Genomic DNA, 7,089 nt, shown 5'->3' on the forward strand with positions numbered 1-7,089 from the left:
TCTAAAGTTTGGTGGTATGTGCATATAAAAATGTTTTTCTCTAAGTAGTGGTTCCAACATCAAAAATGAGAAAGTTCTTTCTCATTCACAAAGTAGTAGAATAGCAAGAACAGCATCTTAAAACTGTGGGATAACTTATGTATCATTTAACAGTATCTTAGAAATATGTACCAGAAAAAACAGACAAACAAAAAAGACAAGCATCCAGACTTGACTGTTCTTTGTGGATCTTCTTGTCTGAATCTCTTCAAGTTTGCCGATTCCTTTGTAGCATTATGAAAGTAAATGCTGTTCCTTTGAAAAAAGCAACACTAAAGAGATTTCCAGGATCTCTACTGAGAGTTCAGAAATCCACATCCTTGATTCCAGTAAGAGATCAGCTGATCCTAAAGGATGGTATATTTTTTTCAGCAAAAAATAAGAATCTTGCGGAGATTCATTAGCGTTCAGTACCAGTCACGTTAATTTTGTTGTCAACATAAGAATGTAGTTGCATGCCACCTGTAATTTTTGATCTAAGAATGTTACAGAATAGCTGATTTGTTCCCAGCTAATGTACACACATGTTGAATTAAAGCAAGATAGCTGAAGCTTATTTCTTTCATTTTCTGAATACTGTGAAAATATCAAACAAGTCTTGCATCAAACTAATGAGAATTTATATTCAATTTTTGTTTTGCATTGGTTTTGTTCATAGGAAAAATGTTGACCATTTAGCCTTTGAACATATAATACCAATTCAGACAACAAGGTTTGGGATCAGGGTCCATGTCTACCCATACCTGCAGGACCCTTAGTACTACTTAAATGAAATTTCAAAAATAATCCATTAAAGTCAATAAGCTGAAAGACTAAGACTCTTTATTCCCCCTTAATTATTTGTGTGAAAGAATGATGGTCTAACCTTGGTAAATTTAGTCTCTTACTCAAAGAGTGGCATCTCAATCTAAAGCGAATTATTGCAGTGCCCGGGAATATTTCTTAGTACTTGCTTGTCATTTGGGTGAGGTCAGAGTTTGCTTTGTAATTCACTATTGACCTCCTATTGTCCTGTGAGTCATGCTTGGGCAACAATTTTGGTAAAATCTCAACTTCAAAATTTTTAACCATTTTCATTTTTCCACATTCCTTCCTCAGAAGAAGTCAATCAGAAATCTAATTCATTTCTCTAAGTGAGCTTTTTTGCACTGTCAGATATGGGCTGCCAGCTTACAGCTCGGTTTCAGGACCATCCTTACAATGGTTCAATAAGTTATTAAAGGGCTCACAGGTAATAATCACCCTTCTGCTTCTCTTCATGCTCCATATCCATATATCTAAACAGTCCATTCGTCTTTAGCCTAATCCAAGTTTAAAATTCCCTGAGTCCTTACACACACAGTTAGTCTCCTCCTACTGCTCCTTCCTACACATTCTCCATTTCAATTTTCTGCCTGTACTGTAGCTCCCAAATATTCTCTTAGCTTTCAATGTTTATAGTACTTGATAGCTACTGGTAACTGTGAGTGACACACATTTTTTGGAAGTTATTGAGAATTTTTGCTTATGCTTCATAGTGGCTGGAAATATAAAGAATATTCTTTCCCCCCCCTCACATCCACTCCTCATGGTAGCAATAGCACCAAAGTTCTCTGCTACAGGGTTTTCTAAGAGATTTTTATCTGTATCCCTAAAACTTTTACTGATAGACCATTAGGGAGATATACAACAATCAATAGCATTTTGAAAATTGCTTCTAGTCTTACTGCCAAAGGTTACACAACTTTTACTCCTTGGGGTACTCTGTATATTGAAAATCATATGACATGTATATATTTTCTTTTAATTATTAGATTATATACATTATTTGCTGCATGTCTACTCTTTATACTTTCTGTGTTTTGTATATTTTCATTCAGTCCTCTCTATTATGACTAGTTTGATTTCAGTTCTGTTTGACTTTCTTCTGATTTTCAGCCTTTTTCTTTTTCAGCTTTGATTTTCATGTTCATACTTTTGTGCCAAAGGCTAAAAAACTTTCTTATTTAGAAGATTTTAACAGTAAGTCAAAACAGTTAGAGACAGTTTTTACATTTTTAAGTATTCTGAGGAGGTTTTGTGAAGGGTAAAATTGAAATATGTATCAGATTAAGTTTTTAAAGTACTTCAGCACTTGCAATATCAAATGCCATTGTCTTGCAATTAGACAGAGTTGCTGAAGAGTCTGCAGCAGATTTAAAAATGCAACACAGGCTCCAGAAACATTTAGTGTATGTCTGTACTGCAGATGAACTATTCGTGCCCCAGAAGCTACACAGAGATCCACCAAAGCTCATTTATTCCCCATCCATTAAACCAGTCTTTGTAGAACACTGTGCTGCTATGGTTTGACTGTTTATATTGCATTACCATCTGAAGTGCAGCTGACTCATCTGTATTAGATTGGAACAGATGCTATGGTCAAAGCAACTTGGAAGTACATTCTGCAAAAAATCTTTACTTCTTACAGTATGAGGTGATGTTTTCAAAGAGCTGAGAACTAAATGTCCTTTGACAGGAGCAATTCTCTTTGTGCACACATAATTTTCACACAAAATGAAATTCACAGATGAGCCGTGTTTGATTTCTACAGCGTCTGAATCCCACTCGTGGCCATACATCAATGCTGAACTGTAGTTTTCATGTTTTTAAAACTCCATTTAGGTAATCGGAGGAAGAAATATTCCTACTGGTTGGAGTCCTGAAGACAGAAGTAGCACGTTGTCCTATAGGCAGTAGAGCTAACGAAACCTGATTTCCTGTGTATTTGAGTCCTATTTCCTTTATGTCACTCACATCACCTTGGTACAATTAACTCTGCTTCTCACCAGGTGATCCCTTATGAAATACACACAGAAGAGAAAAGCGTGCACTGGTCTTGACTACATGCATATGAAATGGCTACCTGCAACCAAAGAGAATGTGTAGTGGCTGATTTCACTCTCCTCTGGCCTCAAGAAAGGCACTGTTTCGGCCCTTTCTCCTTTAGTCATTCACCCTTTCAGCAAATCTGTAGTGCCTTATCTTCAAGAATTCTACCCATCTCTCAATGAGCCTAAAATTAGCCAATGTGTTTCAAAATTATCAAGAAGGGACTGACATACAAATCAAGTGGAATAGAGTTCAAATTAATCTCATTTTAGCAGGAAAGCATGCTGAATTTTCCATTCATATTAATGGTCATCAGAAATTCTCCTGAGCACAAACATGGTGTAAAATGTTGTAGCAGATTGCACCCATCAGTTTTCAGTGTATGGAGAATGAATAGTAAGTTTATCCTTAAGTAAGTATTATAACTTTAAAAACAAGCGAACAAACAAACAAACAAACAAAACCTCACAAAAAAAACCCACAAAAAAACCCTGAGTCTATTCCAGTGTGTGCTCAATTTCCCTTCTCTATTTATTGAGCTCCTGAATAAGTTATTCACCCACAGCTCCCAAAGTGCAGTATTTTCTTGCCAACAAAACAATAAAATAATACCAGAACAGTTTGTGGTTTTTTCCCATTCTTTTACCTAAAAGCTCTACCTATGTTTTATTTATATTTTTGCCATCCTAAGCAGCACAAAATCAAGCATTCGTTATACACATTTCACACAGGAAACTGAAGATGCAGCTCCCAGAAGCCTCTGTGTTAACACTTAAAAATTGGAAAAACATAGATACAACAGGGACTGTTGGGAGCTTACTGTTCTGTTCTGTTCTTGTTCTGTTGAGAACTTTTTGTTCAGTTGAGAGAAATATGATGAACATTTGGCCAAAAGTTCTCTGATAGAAAAAAAAAAGAAAAAAAGAAACAAACAAACAAACAAACAAAAAAAAAAACAAACGCATGCCACATATTATAACAGAACACTTCCCATTTAGTATCTCCCAGACATCTTTGCCTTTAGCCATTCAAGATTTCCGAGAGCACCAGAGCAAAGCCAGCTCTCCTTGCTTGGGGTAAGAGAGGTTCCTGTTCACAGAAATACAGTAATGTATGACTTGTATCACAAAGAACTAGATGAAATTGGTATGAAATCATAATTTTCCAATCAAACCAAAGTTTAATTAGAACTTTTTTCAGGATTGTATCCATTTTGACTGCATTTGATAATACTGATTTTTTAATTCCTCAGGTGGCTGAGAATATTGAAATATACCAGTTTAACAGGTTTAATTTTAGCACATTTTCATATTATTTCAAACTTTCTGATGTTTTTAATGTTTAACGCTTCTGCCTCATATTTGCATCAACAAGATAAAGCGATTTGGTATTGTCAACGTTAAACAACGTACACTTTCAAAGCAGTGTTATTTTGTAAAATCATATTCCTTAAAAATATTCTTTAAAAACCTGTTGGGTTTTCCTTCTTTCAGCAAGCTGGGGCATTAAATGTAAAAAATTCCCACCAAGCACAAATGTTGAGTTTTGGCTAATTCCAAGTGTGCACACCTGTGATTCTGTTGCAGAGGACAGCGGCAGGCAGGCACAACACCCAGGACTTTACCCTGCCCTTACAGCAAACAACGTAGACTGCACTGAGTCCTCCAGGGAAAAGAAGGGTGCTAGCACAACTCTGAAAATAGCATTGTGAAAGCACCTGGGGTGAGGTGATGAGGGGAAGACAGCTGTATCAAAAAAAGAAGTGGAGATACTGGTTTGGAACCAGGCAGAAACGAAGAAATTCATTTTCACAAGAAAAAAAAGGTGAAAGGCAAGAAACCTGAAGCTGAGCCTAAAAAAGTGCACAGATCAACTTGGCTGGCACAGGGAGAGGATAAAATGTGGAAGGTCGCAACAAATAATTACCAGAAGCAAAAAAAAAAAAAGGGGGGGGGTGGGGGGGCAAAGTGCCCTGGAAATGCTGATTACACACAGGGGGTTATAAAAGCTGCGCTACAGGAGAGGTGGTGCTGCAACTGAAATGAAGCTTTTGCAATAGACTTGGAGCTAGAGGTCAAGTAGTAATGTGTCTTTCTCTGCTATCAGCATTTTTCACGAGCACAGTGAGTTAATTTACCGGGAGGCTCATTCAGGCTGCCCTCACCACCACGAGTTCAAATAACCAATATGCCACAGGCGCTTCATTTTACATGCTTTTTGAGACCAACTTGAAAACAGCCAACTGATTTGGCTGCTAATTGTTGACTGCTAATTGTAAATGCTGTAATGATAACCATCAGTCAAGGTCACAGCTTGTCCCTGAGCAAACTGTCAGTGATACACCCGCCATCCTGACAACTGCCCTGGACCCTGACCACAGCATGGGCATCGAAGCACTCACTTCTTTGCAAGCTCAAGCTGGGTAAAGAAGATAAGCAAACTTCCACTAAAATACCATTAGAACATGAATTTATTTAAATATTAAACCTGAATAATTTAATATTAAAACCATTTTTAGCCCTAATTTATCCCATACAACTAGGATGTTAACTGAACTGCCCAAGTTAGAAAATTGCTTTCTCTAAACTCCCTACACAACTAGTGGGGTTCAATTCACTTGTGGTCTTACGGAGGTGCCTATATTTCTCCATTGCATATGAAAGGCAACCAAAGGCTCCTCAGCTGGTGACAGGACAATCTTGTGTCTGCACCTAGGTGACCATAAGCTCTATGTTTCCCTCCAGTTCTAGTTGAGGTTGCTCATCTTTCTACAAGATTAATTCCTATAAACACATGAGCAATCAAAAGAACTTTATTACAAATTTATATGATCAAAATTATTTCAGAATGTGGCATGAAGCATGGGCCATCAGAAGAAATGTCTATTAATAATCTGATGTAGAACAAAGGTATTCCCTTTACAAAAATCCTGTTACTTAAAGTCTAATGTTCCTTCTTTCTTTTTCTGATAAACGCTTCCATAGTCACAAGATTTTCAGGAGACAGATAAAAACATTTCTACATTTGAGCACTCTGTACTTGGTCTTAAGAAATACTTCAAAATGCAGAGTAATTTTATTCATTACTGGTGAAGACCAGGAAGTCTTGGATTCATTCTTCCTGATAAAACTCTTTATCTTTGTAGATACTTATGGACACAATATTAATATTTTTTTAACACTTTTGGACTTGAATCTCTCAAACTGATGAGAAAATGATAGGGATATGACATTCACCATTCAAACGGATGAATATTCACCAAGTCCCAGATTTATCTAGTGAAAAGAATTTTTCCAGGCTTCCTCTAATGACAAAGGGAAAAGACAAGTGAAGGGGAAATTGTAACTGTAACTGCTCAACAGTGATAATTTGTGTCTGAGGAATGATCTGGCACGGAGGGCAAGAAAGTCCAAGTACAAAAAAGAGTTGAACTGCTTGGAAGCACGAATATCAGAGACAGAACAGACTCCTTGCAAGGGAGTAAAGCTGTGAGATAAGAAACAGCATCAGGATCGTCTTGTAGCCATCCTGGAATAGGAGAGCTCAGGGTCCCAAGCTCAGGGCCAAATTTTGGGCAGCAGAGCTGGGCCAGGGGATGGACTTGCAGCTGGGCTGAGGTGCCCCATGCAACCATTCTTGGGACTGGTGTTGGTGCAAGGAATCTGTTTGCAACACATCCTTGCAGACTCCATGCAGAACCATGCATTGTGGTAGGACTTTGCACAATGCATTGTTCATTAAATTTTTCTTTTGTATTTAAGCACAAATGTGTGTTTCATTTGCTTCAAGGAGTACCATAAAAAATCCCCAACATAAACTTCTCCAAAAAGAAGCTTTGTTCAGAGGAGGATTTTCAGCTAGTATTGGTTATAGCTGTTCTCTGGCTGATGAGGTGGTGCACTGCCCACCTTCTCTCGGGAGCTGCGGATTAGTCCTCACCACCCTGATTAGTGAGTTGGGCAGTTAAGCACTCCTTGACTGTACCAGTAGCTCTTACTTAGCTAAGGCAGAGAACGGCACTGTCCGTCTTGAACTCCCATTGACTGGTCAAAGCAGGTAAGAAAAATGGAGACAATAGTTATCCCTTGACAACCCCAGAATGCTACTTCCAGACCATAACCTAAGTGGTAATCGAAGTGAAAAATACATGTTCTTGGAATTTTTCAAAAATTACTGACTCAGGTTGTGTCCAGGATGGAA

Source organism: Falco cherrug, chromosome 3 (genome assembly GCF_023634085.1).
Source record: "Falco cherrug isolate bFalChe1 chromosome 3, bFalChe1.pri, whole genome shotgun sequence".
Taxonomy (NCBI): domain Eukaryota; kingdom Metazoa; phylum Chordata; class Aves; order Falconiformes; family Falconidae; genus Falco; species Falco cherrug.